The following is a 27,770-nucleotide window of genomic DNA, read 5'->3' on the forward strand; positions in this document are numbered from 1 at the left end:
TTTAATTTATTGGATTTTATGTATCAAGATATTTAATAGCAGATTGATGGCTGTCATTCTTTGGGAGAGATAATTTGGGACTTTTAATTGGAATTAACATTGTAGTTGTGTGAACATTGAATGTGAATATCTGTTTGGAAACTGGTATAGTTTGAATCTGTTCTGTCTACCAAAGACTCGTGTGTTGAAGGCTTGGTCCAAAGCATGGCTGTGTTCAGATGCTGGGTGAGAAATGGTTGGTCCATGAGAGCTCGGACCTCATCTGTGGATTAGTCCACAGATGAATTCAGAGCTCAGTGGATTTCAGAGAGGTGTGAGAAACTGTAGGAGGGGCCACATATCTGGAGGGAGGGGGTTCTTGTGGGAGGGCCTTTGGGACATGCAACTTTTTCTTAGCCAATTTCTATTCCTTTCTTTCTTCCTTCCTTCCTTTCTTCCTCCCTCGCTCCCTCCCTTCCTTCCTTCCCTCTGTCCCTCCTTTCTTTTCCTTTCTTCTCTCTCTCTCTCTCTTTCTCTCTCTCTCTCTCTCTCTCTCTCTCTCTCTTCCTCCCTCCCTCCCTTCCTCCGTCTCTTCTTCCTGGCTGATATGAGGTGAGCAGCTTTCCCCTGCCATTCCCTTCTTCTGTGATGCTGTGCCTCACCTCCAGCTCCAAGCAATGGAGCCAGCTGACAATGGACTGAAATCTCTGAAGGTATGAGACAACATAAGCTTTTCCTCCAATACGTGATTTTTTTCTTTGGCATTTTGTCACAGTAACAGAAAGGTGATTAACACAGAGGACATATAATACTTGTGTATCCACATATTATATGAAATCTCACTTATATGCTATGAATCAGTACACAAGGATTTTGCAATGTTTATTGTAGTAATGAACTAAAAAAAAGTAGCAATGTTTGTCTCTCAGGTAATGTTGCATAGCAGTTTAAAGCCTTTAAAGTAGATGTATGTACTCTTTTAGGGAAACTTTAAACTACATGTTGGAACAAATCAGCACATTGCAGGGCAATACGTATTTTGTTGTATATTCCCTAGGTGAGATTTAGGTACTCTTTAGGCATGTGCTTAAGAAAACTATTTATGTATACATAAATAAATGCATACATGGAGACAACGACAGGAAAATCCACCCTTAAAATTTCTGAGAGTAGTTGCTTTTAGGGCAGAGATGTGCAGGAGAAGAGTATCAGGCAGAGATGCCAAGAACTGAAATTTTATATGAAGTCATTAAAACTCCTACAAGATTTATTATCAAGAACAGTGATTATAATTTTTTGATGATGAAGTGGATTTCTGTAGTTTTTTCTTTTACATTTTTATTGGTGCATTTTAATTGTATGCAGTGTTGGCATATATTGTTACATTTTTGTACATGCACACAATATAACAACAGAATTTGGTGATGTCACTCCCCAGCACTCCCCCAATCTTCTCCCCTCTTCCACCCCTTGGTTCATTTCCTCTGCTCTACTGACCTCCCTTTGCTTTTCATGCAATAATGCCCCACTTTTCTTTTCATTTTCCTCTCTATCTTCCACAAATGAAAGAAAGTATGTGACCCTTGACCTTCTGAATTTGACTTACTTTGCTTAACATAATATTCTCACATTCCATCTATTTTCTGCAAATGATTATTTGCATCAAGAACCTGCTATCCAAAACTGCATCGACGTTCATCCTGAGTGGGGCCATGGTACTCCTGCGAGGGAGGTGTGTTGGGGCTGCTCTCCTGGGAAATGACCTACCAGATGCACAGGGCAAACCAGTAAGTTCTGTGGGAGATGACGATTGGAAGAGGGAATGTCCTAAGCATTACCTCCTCCTCACAGTGATGAACATGATGTTTGAGTAGCCACATGGGAGACTAGTTGTGGTGATGGTAACCAAAATCTCATGCAAAGCGTTTCTTTTCCTGCCTCGATGATTCTATTTTCCATAAAGTTTCCTCCACAAAGGGAGTAAATACATTCCATTTATACTTCTCCTAAGCATTATACGGGTGTATGAAGGTGATGAGGATGAGGAGATCAACCATAAAAAGCATCATGAATTCCTAATAAGAGATTCCTGAGTGCAAGGTGTTGAACAGTGTTCCATGCAGTTTATCTGAATTCATCTGCAAGGTTTTCCCTAAGGTATACTTTATTTTATTTTACAAAAATGGAACAGTTTTTTTTGTGTGTAACTCATGCTACGTTTTTAGGTTGAATTACTGCAGCCACATTTGAATTGCACTGTGGAGTTGAGACACAGGGCACATGGGCGAATGACTGAAAGAGGAAAAAATCAGTGAAAAAGTAGGTAAGAATAGCTGGACACAGACCTCTCCCACAGGGTATCCCTGGAGCTGCCCACATCCTCTGCATTCTTACAATGAGCCCACTCAACATGAACAGAAGACCCAGAGTCATACTTGGATTTTATTATGATTCAAGATACTGACGAGTGGTCAGAGTGTACCTGAGATGTGTCTGCAGTTGAGGCCTCTGGAGCTCTGCTTAGAATGTTCCTAATATTAGGAAAACATTAAAAAATTCATGCATCAGACCCAGAGATTCACAATTTAGCATCAGTGCTGCTAGATCTACCTATCATTTCTTGAACACAGGGCAGGTTGTTAGTGTCACTGAGAACCAGCAACTGAGGTGGATTCTACTCATACAGTTGCATTGAATACAAATAAAACAGAAAATGTTTGTTCCCCATTACCATGACTTGGAAGTATAAAATAGGGGCAAATTCAAGCACCTTTGAAGTGTAGAAAAGATGTGCTGGTCTCCATGGTTGTGCAGTAGGCACCTGTATGCAGAATACTTCAGTTAAGCCAGAGGAACAGAGTCATTACTCCAATATTGAGGAGGCTGCTAGCATTCTCAGGATCTGAGTCACCGGATGGTAACGCAGGCTGGAAAATACAACATAATTAAATTCCAGTCATGGAAATGCCCCTTCCCTGAGCACTTGCTTGTTGTTTGAATGACTCTCTTCTCATCATGCTTCAGAGAAGAGTGATGATCACTGGGTTGGGGTGGGAGGAATGGTGAGTTTTTTCACCTGGGTACACAGCTAAATTCTAGAAGATGGAAAATTTCTGGATTTGAATGATAGTGATCATGGTACAGATATGCGAATGCAGCTAATGTCACCAAAATGTGTACTTAATGTGGTTCAAATGGTCATTTTTGTATTTATACTGTACCCCAATAAAATGGACATTAATCACAGATGTATCTTAAAAAGCAAAGAAATAAAACAAATAGAACATATACACTTCTTCCTAATTAGAGTTAGGGCCAGAAACTTATATGAGCATTCATTTTCCTTTGCTTCCCCATTAATGATCGGAAATCCCTGGAGATGGGGATTTTATAGACTAATTAATCTTTATAATTTCTGTGTATTGATCTTCCAAGGTCATATAATAGTCCTTACAGGCATTATGTTCCCTAATTTCATTAAGTAGTACATGCTTTTGGGAGGTGGAAAGTTTACACATGTTCTGCATGTGAGGCAGGTCAATATATAGCATGAAAACCTGGATTTGCTAACTTCCATTGCAGGACAATGTTTCTCTTTTTTGAGTCACATGGAAATAGTATTTCCAATACAATATAAATTTCCTTGATTAGTTGTCTTGGAAAGATTATTACTAGAAGGACCTCAGTGATATTTTTGTTGGTAAATCTTAAGAAAAAGTGAATTTCACATATGACAATGACTGTTTTTTTTATTGGGATAGTGTATGCAGGTGATCAGTTATTACACTGAATATGCATCGATTGTGGAAAATTCAAAATATAACCTCTCTCCACTATTATATAGTAATTTTCACTTTTGTGAAATTGTGAAAGGCAGAAGAATTTTGAGAGGATTTGCATAATAATAAACTAATAAGGTAACTGATGTTCCTCCTTTGGGTAATAGTGCACATCACATAAAGCCTTTGCGTAGATGTGTGTATTTCATGAGTGACTTTAATCCACATGTGGATGCAAACTAGCACACTTCAAGGGTTATAGGGGTTCTTGTAAGCCACTTAGATGAGCATTAAGTACTTTTCAGGTAAGTTTTAAGGAAAACTGTTTATGGACACATACATTGATACTGATGTGGAAACATCAACATCGAACTTCACCCACCCGATTCATGACTGTAGCTGTGTTTGGGGACAGGTCTGCAGGAGAATGGTCTCTTACAGAGATACAAAGAACTCAGTTTTCATAGGTAATTATTCAGACCTCTATCAAATGTGGGTATTGATGCAAATATTATCAGATGTTTTTATTTTAATATGGATAGTGTGTATTAATGGAGAGTAGCAAAGTTAATATCCATGCAGAATTTTCAAAATGCCAGAAAATATTCTAAAGTTGGAGTTCTTAACCCTGTTACTCAAGAACTTCAAATGCACATTCTGATTAAAGTGATTTTTGTTTGAGACCAAGGTATCTGAATATATTAAAATCTCCACAGGAGAGGTAAGAGAGAATGGAAAAAGGAAGTTTTGGGGACTGGTGTGGAGGTGAGTATATCCATTGGCTGTGTCAAAATGATCCCAATTGTATGTATAACTATGGTGCACTAATAGTAAAAATCTCCACAGGTGAACGTATTAACTAATGAGCCCCCAAACCATTAACATTTTAAAGATTTTAAAAATACTCTCTTAAAACAGAAACAGGAGATAATTATCACTGCCATTTTATAGATGATGCAAATATACTGGATGCTTACATTATTTCTTTTATTTTTCTCTTTGGCATATTTTCCTAAATAAATCCTAAAAATAACCTAATTTCCTTCAAGTAAGTGAAGTAAGTAATTGTAATCCATATATCAGGAAATATTCATGTGAAAATCTATTAAGCAGAAATAATGTTGGGACATAAACCTATGCTTGGGCCTTTCTTTGGTACTAAGGTCTTAATCTGTAAATTTGATAGGTTACGTTCTGAAATTCCGTGAAGAAGTATTCAAGGCCCCAATCAAGTCCAGTGTAGAAATAACACACAATAATTAAAAAGAACATTTTTATATATCATATATTTCATGAATTATCCCAAATAAGCCTGTATAAAAATAAAATATTCAAAGAAGGTTCTTATCTTTTATTATCGATAAATTATTGACAGTTTCAGTGTACAATAATGTCACATTTTATATCAATAAAAGAAATAATGTAAGCATCCAGGATATTTGCATCATCAGTGGTACCATTCATTATGTGAACTTAACCATGTTTATCAAAATGGGGTGCAGGAGGAGAGAATAAGGAAGTAATTGGAAATTAAACTGTCCAAATTTTATTATGCACAAAAATGTCACAGTGAATCACACTATTAGTTTCAATTATTATAAAACCATAAAAAATTTGAATTCGACAAAAGCTAAGAATACTTGTTTATTACTGCATAACTTTTAAAGTACACATTTAAAGAGGAGAGGAATCAGAAAAATAAAATCTCTAGAAGAAAAACTGCACATAAAATTTTTTCTGACTGAAAACAATCAACATTGATACAATTGTAAGAGAATGCAGAACTTAATGTTTTTAATATTGTAACTCAAAGAATTTGTCCCCAAGGACTTAGAATAAAGCAAGATATATTGGGCAACTTCTTAATTTCCTTTCATTAGAATTATTTTTTAGAATGATTTTTTTCTACATATGAGGAGGCCTATTACCCTTTATATATTTTCTTTTCTGAAAGAATAGGCTGCATTTTCTTGTGATTATGGACTTATTTTCTCTAATACTCCTGGTGTTCTAATATGGTTCATTTGAGTGTTCATATATAGGTGCAAATGGAAGGACAGGTCTAACACAGAAATCAATAATGAAAGTGTCTAAAAAATTGGATTTTCCATAAATGTTTTGTTCAAAGAGTATTGACTTCAAGTTTGAATACTTGTGAATACATGAATTCAAATGAATTCAAATTAATACAGAGTGCTGGGTTCCTGTTTATGTACTTCCTTTCCCCAACATCTCTCCCCACCCTTCACAAGGTGTCCAACAAATACAGAACTACAAAATCTGACGGGTGTCTCAGAATTCCATCTCCTGGGACTCTCAGAGGATCCAGACCTGTGGCCCATCCTCTTTGGACTGTTCCTGTTCATGTACCTGATCACAGTGCTTGGGAACCTGCTCATCATCCTGGCTGTCACCTTAGACTCCCGCCTCCACACCCCAATGTACTTCTTCCTCTCCAACCTGTCCTTGGCTGACATTGGTTTCTCCTCCACCACGGTCCCAAAGATGACTGTGGACATCCTAACTCAGAGTAGAGTCATCTCCTATGTGAGCTGCCTGACACAGATGTCTCTTTTTATCATTTTTGCATGTATGGATGATTTTCTATTGACTGTGATGACCTATGACCGCTTTTTGGCCATCTGTCACCCCTACGTTACTCAGTCATTATGAGTCCTTGCCTCTGTGGCTTCTTAGTTTTGGTGTCATTTTTGGTTAGCCTTTTTGACTCCCAGCTACACAATGTGATTGTCTTACAATTCACATATTTCCAGGATTCGAAAATTTCTAATTTCTTCTGTGACCCTTCCCAACTCCTTAATCTTAGCTGTTCTGGGACTTTTTCTAATAACATTGTCAAGTATGTTATTGGTGCCTTTTATGGTTTACTCCCCATCTCAGGAATTCTTTTTTCTTAATATAGAATTGTTTCCTCCATTCTGAGGATCCAGTCATCAGGGGGGAAGTACAAAGCCTTCTCCACCTGTGGGTCTCACCTGGCAGTTGTTTGTCTATTTTATGGAACAGCCTTTGGAGTGTACCTTGGATCAGCTGCATCACATTCTCCCAGAAAGGGTGTGGTGGCCTCTGTGATGTACACTGTGGTCACTCCCATGCTGAACCCCTTCATCTACAGCCTGAGGAACAGGGACGTTAAGCGTGCCCTGAAGAGATTGCACAGGAGAACAGTCTAATCTCAGCACCTGTGGTGTCCAGTTGCAATATTTGTTGGAAAATACAGCAAAACTGTCAATTTTTCCTTCGTAATAATACTGTTTTCTTCAGCTTCATGGTTTTGCTATTTCATAGTGAATGATGGTGGCCAGTGTTAGGAAAAATAGATTCATGTTGAATAAATAAAAAAAAAATTCTGTAGGTGGATGATGATGATATTTTCACAATAACATCAATGTAATGAATACCTCTGAACTGTGCCCTTGACACTGATGAAAGTTATTCATTTTAGTGAAATTTTGAATTTGCCATAATGGAAATGAAAATAAAAAGCAAATAAAACATATAAAAGAAATTAAAGAAATAAATAGGACGCATGTACTTCGTATCAGTAGTGGAAGAGCCAAATAACATTTTTGACATTTATTTTCTCCCCTTCTTCCATCATTAATATGAACTTCTTAGGTTTTGTTTTTACCTGGACAAATAGGACTAAATATGAGCTTTGAGACATGAGCCTCCAGGGTCACATTCAGCCTCTGCTTCTACCCTTCCGCTTGATGGTTCCTAGTTTAGTGGGCTCCATACCTGTGTCTCTTTCTTCCTTGATTATTTGCACCAACAACCTGCTATCCAAAACTGCATGGGCGTTCATCTTGAATGGGGCCATGGTACTCCCATGAGGGAGGTGTGTTGGGGCTGCTCTCCTGGTTATTGACCTACCAGATACACAGTGCAAGCAGTAACTTCTGTGGGAGGCAAAGATTGGAAGAGGGAATGTCCTATGCATTGCCTCCTTTTTTTCCACAGGATGAACATGATGTTTGGGTAGCCACAGGGGGACTGTTAGTGGCGATGGTAACCAAAATCTTATGTAAAATTTTTCTTTTTCTGCCACAATGACTCTATTTCTCATAGAGTTTTCTCCACAAAGGAGTAAATACACCTAGTTACCCTTGTCCTAAGCATTACAAAGGTGTATGAAGGTGATGAGGATAAGGAGAGCAACCATAAATAACATCATGAATTGCTAATGGGAGATTCCTGAGTGCCAGATGCTGACCAGGGTTCCACACGGATTATTTGACTTCATCTGCAAAATTTTCCAGGCACTTTTTTATTTTACAAAAATGGGGCTCAGGTTTTTGGGTAACTCAACCTAGGTTTTTAGGTTGAATAACTGTAGCCATGTTAGAATTGCACTGTGGATTTGAGACACAGGGCACATGGGCAGGTTGTCCCCTTCACAACCAACCTGTGCTTTCACTTTCCTCTCATTCCAGGATGGGGCCCCTTCTTCCCTGTGAACTTTAGTCCTGGAATATCCGGTAGATCACAGGACACCACAATGCCTGGCATCTGCTGCACCAATTAAGGAAGAATGGCTCAGAGAAGAGGGAAAAAAAATCAAAGAAAAAGTATGCAACAATAGCTGGACACACAGGGTATACCCACAGGGTATCCCTGGAGCTGCCCACATCCTCTGCATTCTTACAATGAGCCCACTGAACGTGAAAAGGAGACCCAGAGTCTTGCCTTGATTTTATTATGATTCAGGAAACTGGAGAGTGGTCAGAGTGTACCTGAGATGTGCCTGCAGTTGAGGCCTCTGGACCTCTTCTTAGAATGTTGCTAATATTAGGAAACACCAGTCCTAGAGACTCACAATTTAATTTCACTGCAGTTTGCTCCACTTATTATTTCCTGAACATCTAAATGGTTGTTAGTGTCACTGAGAACCAGGATTGTCATCTGAAGTGAATTCTATTTTATACAGTTGCATTGAATACAAATTAAACAGAAAAGGTTTTGTTCCCTATTTCCATGCATTGAATGTGTAAAATAGGGGCAAATACATGTTGGATAGTCATTATTCATATGGCAAGATCATTCTCCATACCCTTCAATTAAAACATGTCCTCATCTTACGTTACTCTTTTCCTATTGCTTTATTGTTGCATTTTAATGTCATCCTTCTGTAGGTATGTGCTGTGTATTTAGATAGGAATGACTAAATCTTTTAATCTCTGGTTCCCCAAATCCTATACCATGTTTGGCAGAGAGGAGATAAAAAAAAAAGTTCATTTACTATTGACTAGACCTTTTCTCTGCCCACAGATCCTGGGCATAATCAGTATGGCTTCAGGGCACTGGATTCTTTCCTTTCTGTACTCACATCATTCTTAGGAACGTGTCTTATATGAGATGGAATAGCTGTCTTTTGTGTCTGTGTCATGGACACAAGAGCCCTATTCTTCCACTTAACAGCATTTTTTTTTTTTTTTTGGTGCTGGGGATTGAACCCAGGTCCTTGTGCATGCAAGTCGAGCATTCTTCTAACTGAGCTGTATCCCCAGCCCTTAACTGTTGAGAGCCACAGCCAAAGGGGCCCCAGCAAACTTCCAGCTGCCAGCAAACTTCCAGCTGCCGGCTGATGATTGGCTCACAGTGGCCCCAGCAACATCTAGCTGATTGGCTCCTCTGCGGTGATGTTCATTGGGCTGTTTCCCTGCCCTTCAGACTGCCAGCTGATGATTGGCTCACAGCGGCCCCAGCAACATCTAGCTGATTGGCTCCTCTGCTGTGATGTTCATTGGGCTGTTTCCCTGCCCTTCAGACTGCCAGCTGATGATTGGTTCACAGTGGCCCCAGCAACATCTAGCTGATTGGCTCCTCCACGGAGCTGCTCATTGGGCTGTTTCCCTGCCCTTTCAGACCACGGAGCTGCTCATTGGGGGACTTCTTTGGCTCCACCCACACGACCCAGCCAATCGGCCTCAAGAGCAGGAGGATTGTGGGAGGTGGGGAGGTTGGTGTGAGGGAGAGGCTTGTGGAAGCCAGTGGTGGCAGTTGGGCTCTGAGGGTTTTTTCCTGAGGAGCTGTTTTGTTTGGCGTTTGTAGTTCTAAAAATAAAGTTAGTTTTTTTTTGACAAGTGGCTCCTGAATTGTGCCCAGCCAGACTGCGGAACTTAACAGTATCTTCAACATTCAAAAACAGTGGTAGAGACTTTCATGAGCCTAGGGAAAGTAAAGTGGTGGAAAGTGACAGGAAACCCTTAGAGACACGCTTTAGAGTCGCACATCATTCCCAGGCTGCAGTGTGCTTTGGCAATTGCATTCCACAGTAGATTGTTATGGTTTGGGTGTGAGGCAACACAAGGAGGTTCACAGTGAATGATTAGATCACAGGAGCTGTAACCTAGTCAGCCTATTAGTCCACTGACCAATTAACTGGGTGGGAACAGAAGGTGAGTAGAGGGTGGCTAGAGGTGGCAGATCACTAGGGGCATGTCTTTGGGTTTCTATTTGTTTCCTGGCGAGAGGAGCTCTCTCTCTCTCTCTGCGTCCCATTTGCCACGTTTTGAGCTGTGTCCCTCCTCCATGCCCTCCTGCCCTGGTGTTCTGCCTCACCTCGGGCCCAGAGTTATGGATTGCACTAAACCTGGCCTAAACCTCTGAAACCACGGGCCAAATGAACTTTTCCTCATTTAAGTTGTTCTCATCAGATCTTTTGATCACAGCAACAAAAAAGCTGACTGCAAGAGTAGACTCACTCCTTAATGATTGAGTTCTTACTATTTTGAAAAAGCATAATGACCAAATATTTATTAGGTTTCATGCTTAACTTATCTGTCATATTTCATGTGGTGATGGATAATATTATTATTCCATTAAGATGTATGAGCACAGAGAGATGGACAGACTGACATTACTCTGCCTCTGGAGCCTGTCAATATACATGCCAAAGAATGTTCAAAAGATTGTTGCAATAATAAAGTGACAAACTGAATGATGTTCATTCCTGGAATTAAGTGCCATGTTATGGTTAAAGCATTTATTATGGAAGTGTGTCCTTCACAGACTAGATCCATTCATGTGCCAGTATTACTGCTGCAGATGACATAGTTGACACCTGCTGTTTGCTTTAATGTCAGATCTAGTTCATGGCTACTCACTGATTTTGATTAGCAATTGCTGACCCCACCATTCCTACTGTTTTTGGTAATTAACATTGTAGATATCATAGTATATTATGAAAAATTGGGTTCCAGGGCATCCTTGGTGCTATAAATGTGATGATTTATGATCAGACAAACAGTGAAGCACTGTAACAGGTCAGTATAAATGATCAAAAACAAAACAAAAAAACCTAGTTCTTTCTTCCTTATTAGATATTTAAGGGATGGATGACTGTTTCCTCTTTATGTTTCACAGAGGAATGGTGGTTGTCTGGACTGTATTGTGGGACTAATGAAGAGTTTTAGACAAGGGTAAAAGTTTCAGTTTTGGAAAATCAAAAATTTCTGGACACGGTTGATGGTGATTTCTGCAGAACAAGTGAATGTCATTAATGTGAGTGAAGTTTTCATTTGGTATGGTCACAATGTTATAGTTTTTATTTACATATTCCCCCAATGAAAATGGACATTTGAAGAAGATATGTCTTTTTTAAAAAAATGAAAGAAGTAGCACACACAAGTTTCCTCCTAATTAGAGTCAGGATCCAAAAAGTTTGTGGACATTATTTTGCTTTGCTTCCTCCATGAATGTTCAGAGGTCCTTAGAGATGGGGTAACATGGACCTATTTGACTAATTAGGAGCTGTGTGCATTGAGCTTCCATGGTCCTTTAACAGCAAGTCATCAGCCTGTGACTCCAGCCTTCTCACTGATGCTTCCTGACCAGTGGATTGCATAGGTCTGTCTCCACCTGTTGTTGTCCCTATCATAAGCTGCTGACACTGTATTTATATGAATGCTGTGGACATAGTCAGAGTCTTTACTGGGCACCCATTATGGGTGGGTCTTGGGATGTGCATTTCTTGGTCATGACCCAGCAGAGAAGCAGTGTGACCCAGTAAGTGCAGAGGGAGCCAGTGGATGTGGGAAGTGCTGTTGGAGGTAGTGTTCCTCATCACGAGGACAAACGTCACTGTTTGGTGATCCAGATGAGAGGATACCAATATGCAAAGTTTCAGCTTTGGGGACTGTGAAGTTTACATTTCTGTTTAAGGTGATTAAAAATTTGCTGTCCCTCCACTAGTTCTATTTCCCATAAAAATATCACTCAAAACAGCAGAAATGGGTCCTTCTGAAGTGTTTCCTAAGCTCTATGAAGGACCATGATGGTATGAACAGGATGAGGGAAATCAGAGTAGCCTTAGCCTCATGAACTGGTATAGGGGGCTTCCCAGATGCAGGTGCTGAGGAATGTGTTCTACATTATTTGTTTCATTTCTTAAGCACTATTGGATTTGAGTTATGCATGTCCAGTTTATTATTATTTCATAAAAATTGAAAAAGTGACTTGAAAATGTAACTTGTACTCCTTTGTTAGGTGGGAAAGAGTGCAGTCTTGTTTGTACTGGGCTGTCTGATCATGGGCACAGGGCATCACAGGAGAATCCTAGCAGACCATCCCATCAGCAAGCCCACCAGCCATTCCTCTTCCCTGTCACTGCAGGAAGAGAGCCTTGCCCACGATGCTCTTCCTCGTGGGATTCCTGGGGATCACAGGGCAGAGCAGTGGGGGTGCCTGCTGCATGCACAATGGAAGAACAGTCCCAGGTCACAGGAGAGGCCACAGTAGGGGAGGCTGATGATCATTCAGCACAGATCATGCTCTTGGACCCCCTCCAGAACCTCCTTGAGCTCACCACATGGTCCTCTCAGTCTCAAAGCAAACCTAAGATCAGGTTTGATTTCTTGTCTACTCATGATGCTGGAAATACTTTAAAAATGTGGCTGAGCCTTATTGAGACATCTGCTGGAAACATTCTGTTTTCTGGTAAATGATAAAAATATTAACTGGATCAGATTCAGAGTCTCACATTTCAAATTTGAATCTTGCCACCAGACTCATTATCTCTGAGAGGTACGGAGGATTGTTTGTGTCTCTGAGACTCAGCATTTTCATCTGAGTTTATTTCTATTTGATAAAACTGTAGGGAGTCAGGATTAAATGGATAATAGTTTCTCTGCATGTGATTAATATGTGACATCTATGAGGTTAAGGCAACATAAAACTTAGATATTATTATTATCATTATTATTGTTATTACCAATGACAAACTTAATCCTCTGGCCACTCAGCTAATGCATGAATTGATCTGAAGTTACCATTTTCCTACTTCTGTAGGGAATGTTTTATGTATGACCCTATATATGCATATGCTGTGTATTTGGGAATGCTACATCCCTCTTTCATTTTGGGTTTCACATAGACTGGTTTTCTTGGCACAGGGGAGGAATCAAAAACATGTCTGTTGCATATAGAAGCGACCCATCATTCTTTCCTAAAACTGGCCCAAATCAATTTGATTCAACACACTTGGAGTTTCTGTCTACTGTTTCCTCCCTTTTAGGAATGTCCCATGGAAATAGAGGCAAGTTGACATAGTGTCTTGATTATTTCAAAGAGTAGAGGTAAAATGAATGAGTGGATGATGTAAGAGAGTTCTCTGCTAAATTGAATAAAGCCAGAACAATTATACACATTTAAATTGAAATGGGGTACCACTTGTTCCATCAATCACAATCATAGCAGAACTCAGTAGGGAAAGAATGTCCATCCAAGAATAATGTTGTAAAGTGGTACCTACCTGAGGTCCCAGGTGAGTGGTCTTTGAATGTTGCTTTTTTCCCCTCCTCTTTTACTCAGAAGATACACTGGCTACATGGAAGCAGAGAACCACACAACCCTATCCCACTTCCTCCTCCTGGGCCTCTCAGAGGATCTCTCTTTGGACTGTTCCTGTCCATGTACCTGGTCACAGTGCTTGGGAACCTGCTCCTCATCCTGGCTGTCAGCTCTGACTCCCACCTCCACACCCCCATGTACTTCTTCCTCTCCAACCTGTCCTTGACTGACATCTGCTTCATTTCCACCACTGTCCCCAAGATGCTGGTGAACATCCAGGCACACAGCAAAGAAATATCCTACGGAGAATGCCTCTCTCAAATGTACTTTTATAATATTTTTCTTGGAGTGGATAATTTTTTAGTGACTCTGATGGCCATCGACCACTTTGTGGCCATCTGTCACCCCCTGAACTACACTGTCATCATGAACCCCCGGCTCTGTGTCCTCCTGGTGCTGCTGTCTTGGCTCATCATGTTTTGCATCGCCCTGATTCAGATTCTACTGGTGAAAAGACTGACCTTCTCTATGGGCACTGAAATCCCACATTTCTTCTGTGAACTGGCTCAGCTTCTCAAGGTGGCCGGCTCTGATGCCCTCATCAATAACATCTTTACCTATGTGGCAGGTGCCCTGCTGGTTGTGTTTCCTATGACTGGGATCCTCTTCTCTTACTCTCAGATTGTCTCCTCCTTAATGAGGATGTCCTCCATGGAGAGCAAGTATAAAGCCTTCTCCACCTGTGGGTCCCACCTCTGTGTGGTCTTCTTGTTCTATGCAACAGGACTTGGGGTTTACCTCAGTTCTTCTGTGACCCACTCTTCCCAGGCAAGCTCCGTTGCCTCAGTGATGTGCACTGTGGTCACCCCCATGCTGAACCCCTTCATCTACAGCCTGAGGAACAGGGATGTGAAGGGGGCCCTGGGGAGACTCCTCAGCAGAGCAGCCTCTTGTCTTTGTGGGATCCCTGAGTTCTGAACGTAGATCCTCAGAACTAAGGGGAAGTTGTGTGCCCCATGTCAGATGATGTGGTTTTCGGTGTCCTCCCTAAAACACACACTCTAGTCCTTCCAGAGTGGGAAAGGCTTTTGTGTATATGGCATTTTATTTGCTTATCTTCAACAAATACTTTAGAAATTCCTTTAAAATATTTCTTTTGTGTACATGATCCTTGAGAGCTCATTTTTTGGTGAGTTTGCTTGCAAGTATTCCACATATTTCTAATTTCTACCACTGAGCTACATCTTGAGCCCTTCTTACTTTTCATTCAAACTTGCAATCCTGCTGCATCAGCCACCAGTGTAGCTGGGATTACAGGTTTGTACCTCTTCTCACAGCCCTAATTTGATATTTAAAGCACTTAATGTGCCAGGGCTGACATGATTTCCTCAAAAATTATCCTCTTCATGATTTTCAATGTTCTAGCCACAAAAAATAATGGATATTTGCTGTGATGTATATGTTAATTACCCTGATTTGATGTTTCTGCAATATCCATCACATTTAGCACCTAAATATGCACAACTAAGGGTCTATTAAAATGCAGTACTGTTTTAAAATTATCTTCTTGAATGTTAATATTGTTCACCTTAACTTGATTGTGTTCTTGTTTTCCTTGGTGGAAATGGAATGATAATTATACCAGCATCATGGCAAATTGGTTACCATATGAAAACCGTGCTTGTTGCTTTTAGACATGTAACTTCATTTATTCTTCCATACATTTCTTTGAGATATTTCCTCTCATTTGCCTCATTTCTGAGCAGGAGAGACTGTGTGATTAAGATTGATTCTAACCTTTCAGTGACCTTAGTTTTCATAAAAACATTGATTGGATTTTTGACATAACAGAATATACTTTGAACGTGGTTTGGCCATTTGATTCATGGTGATAGCCAAGAGGAAGTCTCAGATATGAATACATCCATTTTGACTCCTGATGTTTTCTTTCTTTCCTTCCTCCTTCTTTCTTTCTTGGTTTCTGTCTTTTCTCTCTCATTCCCTCCTTCCTCCTTTTGGACTGTTTCACTGGTTAAAAGTTAATTTGACCCTTTCCTTCTTGTGCCTGAGTTATATTCTACTATATGTATATACAGAACTTGCTCATTTATTCACCTATTGGTGTACACTTGGGTAATGTCCATCTGTTACGTGTTTTAAATAATACTGCTATCAGCCCGCATGTACATTTATTTGTTTAACCATATTTTTTTCAATCATTTGGAGAATATTCCTAGGAGTGTGATGACAGGATCCTGGGATATTTACATAGTCACATTTTTGAGAACTCACCAAAATGTTTTTAGGAGTGGCTGACATATTTTACATTCACTACAATAACTCGGGTTATAACATCCGGTTGCCAATATTTTTTTTTCTTAAAAATAAAGGGAGAGAAAGTTTCATCAAAACAGAGGAAAAATCAGTAGAGGAGATGATACCAATTGAGAAGGATGAAGAAAGCATGGGGAAAGGGAAGAACAGTGGAATGATTCTGACTCAACTTTTGTATGTGCAAGCATGGATGTGGCATGGCGAGTCCTAGACCTGAAAACATCCACAGGTCACTAATTAAAAAGAAAAAAAAAAGTATAAATGGAAAATGGATTGAAGAGGTGGAGTGGAGGGAGGGGAGTTGGGGGCACTGAATTGGAGTGGGTTGTATTCATGCTTTTGTGATTCTATCAGGGTGTATAATTGTGTTTATATAACTAATAAGAATAGGATAACAATGAAAATACTGCATTACTATTATCATACTAATATTAAAATTAAACATAGGTAATGCTCATTTGTGTGTGTGTGTGTGGTGGTGGGAATTGAACCCAGGGCCTTATGCATGCGAGGCAAGCATGCTACCAACTGAGCTGTATCTCCAGCCCAATGCTCTAATTTTTTAAAAAATGATGATTTCAAAAACATGATTACTCTTTATACGTAGTTATTACAATTTCTTCTGTAAAGCAAGCACTTTCTAATGAAAACTAATAAAGGTTCTGTTTTGACAATAATGGAAAAATTATGATCATAGCCTCCTAATGGCTGAGAAGTGGAGTATCGCTGTGCCTCTGATGTGAATTTCTCTGACCGACGGAGCGCCTTTGCTTATCCTTGTTGGAGACTGGTGGTCTTCCATGGAGCAATAGCTTTTCAATCCTTTGCTCTTCTGTAATTATGTAACTCATATTTTTGTTTTTGACTTGAATATATTTTGGATACTTGCCCCTTTTTGGTGTGTGTTTTGACAGCACCTGCCCCATTCTGTATGTTTTCTTTCCACTTTTTCTTTTCATCAGGATTTGCAATATAATTTGCGAAGTTATTTCTCCTTTCTCCCAGAGATTTAATGATCTTTACCAAGCCACCTAAGTCACCTCCTTGCAGCTTCTGGTAGTCACCACTTCATTCTGTGCCTACAAGCCTTATTAAGAGTCCACCTATGTGTGAGTTCATGCAGTGTTTGCCTTTCTATGTTTGGCTCTTTTTCTAAACATGAAGTCCTCCAAGTTCTATGTTGTAGTAAAGCATGGAACTTCTGTTTTACATTTTTGTGGATTCCACTGTGTATATAGACCACGTATTCTTTTTCTGTTCATCTGATGATGAGCATTTGGGTTGATTTCATGTCTTAGATATTGTGAGTAATGGTGGGGCTAGGCATGTGTCTTGACATACTGATTCCGTATCATTTGTATATAAATGCATTGGTGATGTTGTTGGATCATATGGTAATTCTATTTTTAGTTTTTTGATGAATCTTCATACTGTTTCCCCTAATGGCTGTACTAATTTACTTTTCTGCCAATGGTGCTCAGTGAGTCCTCACCAACACCAGCTATTTTTGGTCTTTATAATGAGTAGCAATTATAACTGGTGCAAGATGACTTCTCATTGTAGGTTTTGTTGCATTACTTGGATGATTATCAATACTGGACATTTTTATACACCAGTTTTCCAATTTGTGTGTTCTTTATTATTGCATTGTAGTTATATATAATAGTGGAGTTCATTGTAACACATTGACAAACACATAAAGCTCAGTTTGCTCCATTTTAACCCCCAGTGTGTTTTCTTTCTCTCGCTTGCTCCTGTGTGTCTTGGTTTATTATTGCATTATAATTATATGTAATAATGGGTTCATTTGATGTGTTCATAAACGGAGGCTGTCTTTTTACATTTCATTTGCTTAACATATTATTGTTCCTAGTATGTTAATAGTTTAGTCTTTTAAATATCATACTAAAAATCTCTGTGATTTATATACCACTGTGGACAGTATTAGAATATTCTGAATTTGACTGTTTTACTTGTGAGTTTTATACACTTCTGTATGTTTTTGTTTTACTCATTAGTGGGCTCTCGTTCAGCTTGAATAACTCTCTTGAGCATTTCTTAAGGGACATGTGGTGGTGGTGAACTTTTAGACTCCTGTTTTGGGGTAAAGTCTCCTCCACTTCTGAAAGCCTGCTTTGTTGGCTAGAAGACCCCTAATTGGAAGGCACAACATGTACAAAAATTAACTCAAAAAATGTTCAATAGTTTTATTGTAATGGATAAGATCATAAAAATTCTTAGAATAAAACAGAGTAATGTCTTCATTATCTTAGATTCTGCAATGGAGTTTTACATCCTACATTAAACAAATGAGAAATAAAGCAAAAAATAGTTATGTTGGAACTTATCAAAATCAGAATCTCTATGCCTCAAAAGTCATCAAAAAGAAAATGAAGCATATTAGGAACATAAAAAGAAGAAACAGAGAAGAATGGAAATGTATAAAGATACAACTCAATAGTGAGAAAACAAACAGCTTCTTTAAAAGTGGGCTAAGGACCTGAATGGACATTACTCAGAAGAAGACGTACATGCACACAGGATGGTTTGGTCAGTTCTGTCCCAGGTTCTTCCCTTTTCCAGCCCCGCCTGCCTCTCCCTCACTGAATTTTACCTTTATGTATATCTATACTGCATTAATTTTAAGTGAAACTATTAAATAAATTAAAAATAAAACAGAAACCAATAGGTAGAGGAAAGGGAACAAAGGAAGGAATGAGAGGGGGAAAAAGAGAAGTACTGAGGACTGAATTGCAGGAAATCAGAGCTCATGCTTGCACAACGGTGTCCAAAAAAGTGCTAAAATTCATAAGGAATAATGAAAGACCCAGAATTCCTGAAGCAATTCTGAGCAAAATGAGCAATGTTGGAGGTATCCCAATACCTGACTTCAAATTATATCGCAAGACTATCATGACAAAAGCAGCCAGGTCCTGGCCTAAGAATATACACGCAGACCAAGGGAAGAGAAGACAGAAACAAACCCAGGCAGACAAAATCATCTGACCTTGACAAAGGCAAACAAAAGAGCCCTTGTAACAAAAGATGCTGGGAAAACTGGAAATCCATACATAGAAGAATGAAACCAGATCCCTAACTCTCACCTGCACAAAAGTCAACTCAGAATGAATGGGAGATCTAGGAGTTAGACCAGAGACTTTGCAAATCCCAGAAGAAAACACAGGCTGAGTGCTCCAACATATGGGTTCAGGGGTGACTTCCTCATTAGAATTCCTAAAAGAAATAATACCAACAATTAATAAACAGGATGGCATCAAATGAAAAAGCTTTTACATAGCAAGGGAAATAATTAAGAATGTGAAGAGAGAATCTTCACAATGACAGAAAATCTTTGCTACTCTACTACTTAATCTCACTCCAATTAAAATGGCAATCATTAAGAATGCAAATAACAATTATCACTGGTTTGGAGGTAAGGAGAAAGAACACTTGCACATTTTTGGGAAAAATATAAATTTTTCACAGCCACTGTAGAAATCACTACAGAGTCCCCCAAATCTATGAATGGAACCACCATAGGACACAGCTATACCATGTCTTAGAATTTATTTAAAAGAACTAAAATAAACCAATAAAAAATTCAAAAGATCTAAAATCAGCATATATAGTGATATGTACAGTGCAACAATTCATAATAACCAAGTAATGGAATCATGTATGTGTCTGTCTGTGGATAAATGGATAAAAAAAATGTAGTGTATGTGCATGATGGAGTTTTATTTTTTTATTTTTTTAATTTTTATTTTTTGGTTGTTCAAAGCATTACAAAGCTCTTGACATATCATATTTCATACATTTGATTCAAGTGGGTTATGAACTCCCATTTTTACCCCAAATACAGATTGCAGAATCACATCAGTTACACATCCACAATTTTACATAATGCCCTATTAGTAACTGTTGTATTCTGCTACCTTTCCTATCCTCTACTATCCCCCCTCCCCTCCCCTCCCATCTTCTCTCTCTACCCCATCTACTGTAATTCATTTTTCTCCTTCTTTATTTTCCCATCCCCCTCACAACCTCTTATATATAATTTTGTATAGCAATGAGGGTCTCCCTCCATTTCCATGCAATTTCCCTTTTCTCTCCCTTTCCCTCCCACCTCATGTCTCTATTTAATGTTAATCTTTTCTTCCTGCTCTTCCTCCCTGCACTGTTCTTAGTTGCTCTCATTATGTCAAAGAGGACGTTTGGTATTTGTTTTTTAGGGATTGGCTAGCTTCACTAAGCATAATCTGCTCTAGTGCCATCCATTTCCCTGCAAATTCCATGATTTTGTCATTTTTTAGTGATGCATAATACTCCATGGTCTATAAATGCCACATTTTTTTATCCATTCATCTATTGAAGGGCATCTGTGTTGGTTCCACAGTCTAGCTATTGTGAATTGTGCTGCTATGAACATTGATGTGGCAGTATCCCTGTAGTACGCTCTTTTAAGGTCTTCAGGGAATAGTCCAAGAGGGCAATAGCTGGGTCAAATGATGGTTCCATTCCCAGCTTTCCCAGGAATCTCCATACTGCTTTCCAAATTGGCCGCACCAATTTGTAGTGCCACCAGCAATGTACAAGAGTGCCCTTTTCCCCACATCCTCTCCAGCACTTGTTGTTGTTTGACTTCGTAATGGCTGCCAATCTTACTGGAGTGAGATGGTATCTTAGGGTGGTTTTGATTTGCATTTCTCTGACTGCTGGAGATGGTGAGCATTTTTTCATGTACTTGTTGATTGATTGTATGTCCTCCTCTGAGAAGTGTCTGTTCAGGTCCTTGGCCCATTTGTTGATTGGGTTATTTGTTATGGAGTTTTATTCAGTCATAAAGAGGAATGAGATAAAGCCATTTTAAGGGACTTGAATGGAACTGAAGAGCATCATGTTAAGTGAAATATACCAGATTTGGAAAGTCAAGGGTTATATGTTTTTCAATCATATATAGAAGCTAGAGAGGAAAAAAAAAAGTAGAAGGGTGCTCTTTTGGAAATGGTAGGGGTTGAGAAAAGGGATTAGTGGGAGGAGGAGGTTAAGGAAAGAGGAAGTACTGCGGAATGAAGTCTATGAAATCTACATTGTAAATGATAATGATAGGCTAAAAGACCAAAAACCACATAACCATTTTTAATAGAGGTAAATGCTTTTGATGAAATTCACATGCATTAGGATGGAAACCCCCCAAAATGAGATACAGAAGGAATGTACCTCAATGCAAGAAATGCAATATAGACGAACCATAAGTAATACATATTTGAACAGGAGGAGGTGAAAGCTTTTCCTGTCATTTCCAGACCAATACATGGATACCCACACTTGCCACCACCACTGAACACACCTCCAGAAGGAAGTAAAGACAAAGAAAGAAAATCCATTAAAATTTGAGGGGGAGGGATGATAAATTATCCTGTGTGCAGATGACAAGATTTTAAGTGCCGAAAGTTCAAGAGATCCACTGAAAGAATGAATATATGAATCCAGTCAAGTTACAGAATACAAGGCTAATATCCACCAATTGGTAGCGTTTCTATACCGTAGCAGTGAAGTGCCTGGAAAGAAACCAAGAAAAAAATAACTATAAAATAATAAGTACAAATGGTCTCTAGGAAAGGGGAAAGATCTCTGTGTTGAAAAGCATAAAACATGAATGAAAAACACGGAAGTGAAAAATAAATAGAGAAATGCTATGTTCTTGGATTAAAAGAATTAATATTGTTAAAGTGTCCCTTATATCTAAAGTGATTTGAAAGTTTAATGTAATCCCTATCAAAATCCAGGTTATATTTTTCAATCCATAGAAAAATATTTAAATGCTCTTAAAAACCACAATCACTAAAGCAACCTGGGGCTAAAGGAATGAAATTGGAAGTCTAATCACATCACTTGATTTCAACACATAATACAAAGCCTTGGTAACCTTTAAAATGTAGCATGCTATTGAATAAAAATAGATGCACAGACCAATGGAACAGAGCAGAGGACCCAGAAACAAATCCAGCCATTTAAGGCCAACCGATTATTGATAAAGGTGCTTAGAGTACACAATGAAAACAGAACAGTCTTCAAAACCTGGTGCTGGGAAAACTGGATTTCACAGGAAGAAGAACACATCTAGACTTGTATACTATAGAGAAAAAATCAAACCAAGTGGAGTGAAAACCCGAATTTAAGAACTGAAAGCACAAAGCTCCTACAATAAAACAGGGGGAAGGCTCTGTGGCATCCGTCTGTGCTGAGTTTTAAAATATGACCTCAAAAGCAGTTCCCACAAAAGTGAAAGGAGACCAGTGGGACTATGACAAAATGAAAACTGCAACACCCCCAAAGGAAATCAACAGATCAAGGAGATGACTTAAAGATTGTGAGGGGTCCTTTGAAAAATCATGAATCTGATAAAGGGTTAATATCCCAAATCTATAAGAAATGAAAGCAACTCAATGGCTAGAAAACAAACAACCCAATTTAAAAATAGAAAAAGACCTCAGTGGACTTTGTTTAAAAGAAGACACAAAAATGCCAATATCACCAGGCATCCAGGTAATGCAAATCAAAACCCGTATGAGACAGCGCCTCACACCTGTGACAATGGCGTCATCAAAAGGTGGAAGATAACTGTTGATGGAGATGTGGAGAAAAGCAAAGCCCTGTAGGCTGTTGGTGGGGTTATAAATCAGTACAACTAACAACCAAAGTAGCTAGGAATGCAGAAGTCCCTCAGAAAGTTAAACGCAGAATTGCTGAATGATGCTGCAACCTCACCATGGGATATTTGTCCACAGGACATAAATTTATTTATTTTATTTTTATTTATTTTTATTTTTTATTTTTTTTTATTGTTGGTCGTTCAAAACATTACATAGTTCTTAATACATCATATTTCACAGTTTGATTCAAGTGGGTTATGAACTCCCAATATTACCCCGTATAAAGATTGCTGTATCACATCAGTTACCCTTCCATTGATTGACATATTGCCTTTCTAGTGTCTGATGTATTCTGCTGTCTGTCTTATTCTCTACTATCCCCCCTCCCCTCCCCTTTTCTCTCTCTACCCCTTCTACTGTAAATCATTTCTTCCATTTGTATTATCTTGTCTTACCCCTCCTTTCCTCTTATATGTCATTTTGTATAACCCTGAGGATCGCCTTCCATTTCCATGCGATTTCCCTTCTCACTTCCTTTCCCTCCCACCTCTCACCCCTGTTAATGTAAATCTTCTTCTCAAGCTCTTCGTCCCTACCCTGTCCTTGTTTCCCTCCCCTTATATCAAAGGAGTCATTTGGTATTTGTTTTTTAAAGATTGACTAGTTTCACTTAGCATAATCTGCTCTAATGCCATCCAGGACATAAATTTAATATGTCAAAAACACATGCGCTTTCCCATGTTTATTGAGGCACAATTCATGATAACCAAGATTGGGAATATACCTAAGAGTCCATCTATGTATATATACAGGATAAAGAATATGTGCTGTGTGTGCAGACAGACAGACACACAGACACACACACACACACATAGGAGGGTATCTCTCTCTCTCTCCCTCTCTCTCTCTCTCTGTCTCTCTCTCTCTCTCTCTCTCTCTCACACACACACACACACACACACGATGGTATTTAGGCATAGAAAAGGAAATCCTGTCATTTATGAGAACGTGGATTAACCTGGAGGATATTATATTAAGAAAGATAAATCAGGGACAGGAAAGTCACTACTCACTCATGGAATTTTACAAACTTGATCTCAGTAGAAAACTAGAGCAGTTGGGGTTGGTGTTGAGGGAGAAATACTGGTCACAGGAGACAAAAGTCCAGTTAGATAGGAAGACTAAGTTCAAGAGAAGTGTTCTTGTGTGGTGACTCTAGCTAATGATTTGTATTCTTGAAAAATTTGGAGTGGATATTAAATGACTCACCACAAAAATGACACCAATATGAGGTAATGTATATGTTAATTTCTTAGATTTAACAGTTTTTCAGTGTGTGATGCTTCCAAACAGAAGGTCATACACAATAAACACCATCCTGTCCATTAAAAATTATGAAATTCAAAAACAACAAAAATAATTAAGAAAAAGGAAAGGATGGAATTCTTTCCACTCATAACATTGTGGACACCAATGATCCATTCAATCTCCAAAGACAATTTAAGGGAGCTGTCATAGGAAGTTCCTAGGATTGTGTCCTTGTAGAAATTCCTCCTTCCTTAGGGACACCTTGTGACTTTCAAACCTGACCAAAATCAGTGAGTTTGCCCTTGGAGGAAATCGTTTCTTAACTGACTGGGCATAGATAAACACAAAATTGACTGAAAAATTTCCATTCTGCTATCAAATATCAGACATAGAGAAATGGGGGAGAAACAGTAGTACATGTGGTGTGGAGGTGGGAATCAGAACGGACAGCCAGGATGATGAACAAGTTCCCAAGCACTGTGACCAGGTACATGCACAGGAACAGTCCAAACAGGAGGGGCTGCAGGTCTGGGTCCTCTGAGATTGCCATGAGAAGGAATTCTGAAACACATGTTAGATTCAGTGCTTCTATATTGAAGCACAGAATATATTTCCTTTTGAAATAGGAAAAATTGTTTGGAAAAGTGATTCAAGTAAACAGACATACAATAGTCTATACATAGTTTTAATTCAAATATTGACATGTATTCACGTTTGGTGTCCATACAACTTCAACAATATTTATCATTTGTAATCAACACAAATTTGTTATCACTCTTTCCTTGTTTATTTTTGTTTTTCATATCTTTCTATGCATTCTTACTTTATTATTATTTAGATATTATTTTTTCAGTGATATTAGAAGACAAAGAATATCAGAGGTAGCTATTTCATAAACACAGTAAAAAACACAAAGTATTCCTTAGATAACACAACTACTAAATATTCTTACTTGCTTAAGCAAAAAATTCCAATTAAAGGCATTTCAAACAATTGAATACACCTTATTTTTCTAAGACTATAGTACTTCCCTTAAATCGGCATATTTAATGTTTATAAACATTTTTTCTATGATCTAGGACAACATTATCTAAAGAGTTTATCCGTGTTGATAGTTCATAATCAGGAAACATTATTATATACCAGTTTTCTCCTAGAAGTTTTTCTTCATTACTGTTTTCTGATTACCTTCCTTTGTGGGTATAATTTGTCACTCATTCAAATTTTGTTTGTTTCTTAAAAATCATTTAATATGGGGCTGGGTGGTGACTCAGTGGTAGAACACTTGCCTAGCTTTTGTGAGGCCCTGGGTTTGATCCCTAGCACCACATAAAACGAAATAAACAAAATAAAGCATTGTGTCCATCTACAACTAAATATATAAAAAAATTTAATATATGTCCCTTTTTTGTGTTGGTGGATATCAACATTTCAAAAAATGTGTTAGTTAAATGCATATCTTACATCTATTAACACTAAGGTGACTTTAGTGTATGGTGCACCTATTGGTGAATACAAAATACTAAAGTACGAAGAAACAGTTTGAAATACTTTATACAGGCTTATTTTTATCAACCCATTTCAGTCCCCATAAAGTATATCAGGTGGAAGACATATCCTTGCTTTTCCTCTTTATTCTCTGGTCAATAATGGCCTTTACACACAGACAGATGGTTTCTGAAAGCTTCACCCAAGTTTTAAAAGTGGAGGACTTTAGCGGCGGTGAAGATCACAAAATGCATTTTGAGTCCCAACCTTATGATGGGTTTATTGCATTTCTGGCCAGTTCTTCCTGATATATGGTTTGCAATTCTCTCACTTCAACTACCCTTAGGTTTATTACTTTATCCAATCAGACTATGACTTAAAAGGAAAAAGGTGAAAAAAATACAGGAACTATGAAAATGTTCTGACAGCTTCTTCATCTGTACAACAGGGATAATAATTACCTTAGAGGCTTGTTGTAAAAAATATATTTTATTTAATTCTTTTAATTTGCATAGAGTATTTGTCCTTAGCCTCATTTATCATCATATCTACCTGTGGGTATCTATAAATGCCCAGACATCTGGCCACAAAAGTGAACATATTCAATCAGAGTGTCTGCACGGTGAAGTTCTTGATGGTCATTTCTTCTTCTTCTCATTTTTATTCTCCTTCTCTACCTCCTCCTCCTCCTGGGGGTGGGGAAACCAGGGATTGAACTCAGGGGCATTTGACCACTGAACCTGAGCCCTATTTTGTATTTTATGTAAAGATAGGATATCACTGAGTTGCTTAGTGCCTCACTTTTTGCTGAGGCCAGCTTTGAATTTTCAATCCTCCTGTCTCAACTTCCTAAACTGCTGGGATTACAGGAGTGCGCCACTACATCCAGCTCCTGATGGTCATTTCTTACACCAGAGTTAACAACATCTGCCTTTGAGTATTCCCTGGCATTAAAACAATGGTCCATTAATATTAGTCACCACTGATAATACTACTACTTGCAAGAATATATAAAACTTTAATATTTGAATAAAACTCCTACTTTGTGAAGATGTGAATTATCCTCTAGACATTTGAGTTCTTGGTATCTCTGCATGGTTCCATTCTCTTGTACACCTGTCCCAAGAAACAACCACCATCATGAATTTGGTTCATTTATTTTCCTCTCAATGTTACCTTAGAAGTATTGATTTAGGTTTATATATGGACATTTTTCTTTCAAACTTACCTTACAGTTTCTAAAGTTCATCTTAGTAGTAATACCTATTGTCCCTCAAATACACTAGTGTCCCTTGACATGTGGTTATATATTTCCTTGTATAATACATATGTTGACCTCAAAAGCTTTGTATTTTACACAGCATTACCCAGGTAAAGGATGTCATTTAGTATGTCAGTTTATTGTGAAAACAATCCTTTTAAACTTCCTGTGACTCTGTCTGTATAACACAAATTAGAATTCCTATGTGTCATGTTTACGGGAGATAGTTGTTTGACCTCCAATAATTGATGCATGTTCAATTTTAATATTAATTATCTACATTTGATTCTCTGATCAAATCGGTTATTATCAATTACATCATTGTATTCTTCAGTTATACTATCAAAAATATCCCTGCATTCTGTTTTGTGATAATCCTTCCACAAGAACTCATGCAGACATTTCATAATACATTGGGAATAATATTTCCATTTTTCACTAGTAGAGGAGATAGGAGCCTGGAGCACAAGTTAGAAAATGAAATTTTTAGTTCTGGATCTTGGAGTTGCCACTATATACAGAATGTGTGTAAAATATCTGTAAAATTCCACACACTAGGCAAGCACTCGACAACTGAGCTACAACCCCAGACCTCTGATTTTTTTTTTATACTTCCTATATGCCATGCAAGGTAGAATAGAGAATCAGAGGTGAAGAGAGCTAGTCATTCTTGTCCAAATATTTGGCATATGATTATCAAATATAAATTTTGTCTCAAAACAGAAATTGGAGAATAGTAACTTCAGGCAACAGCATATTTTGGTTGAGTGGTAGGAAGATTACCCTTATAATTAATAATTAGTATAAATAATATCTAAATATTATTTTGCATTATCTAATACATTCATCACATGCTATTCACATGGGAGCATCTATTATCTCTTTATTACTAATTCAATGCAGTTGCATCACCAGTAGATCAACTCAGATGACAACCTTGTCTCAGAAATACTAACAACCTTCCCCTCTGAGAAGAGATTACAAATTCAATAGATAGTGATCAAAATTAAACAATCAAGGGGAAGACAGAGCCACCATAGAATGGGAGAAAAATTGTTGTCATCTTCTCTTCTGACAGAACATTAATATTCAGAATACATAAATAACTCAAAAATTTAACATCCAAATCCCTCAAATATCCCAATAAATAAG

The 27,770-nt window shown here is 38.3% G+C and overlaps 2 pseudogenes; both read left to right on the plus strand.

The window, feature by feature from the left end:
* The first annotated feature begins 586 nt into the window (after nucleotides 1–586).
* On the plus strand, nucleotides 587–6,952 carry LOC144253901 (olfactory receptor 7E24-like; annotated as a pseudogene).
* A 6,656-nt stretch (nucleotides 6,953–13,608) lies between these two features.
* Nucleotides 13,609–14,549, plus strand: LOC144253902 (olfactory receptor 7D4-like; annotated as a pseudogene).
* Nucleotides 14,550–27,770: the final 13,221 nt, after the last annotated feature.

This window comes from Urocitellus parryii, chromosome 3, assembly GCF_045843805.1.
Source record: "Urocitellus parryii isolate mUroPar1 chromosome 3, mUroPar1.hap1, whole genome shotgun sequence".
NCBI lineage: Eukaryota > Metazoa > Chordata > Mammalia > Rodentia > Sciuridae > Urocitellus > Urocitellus parryii.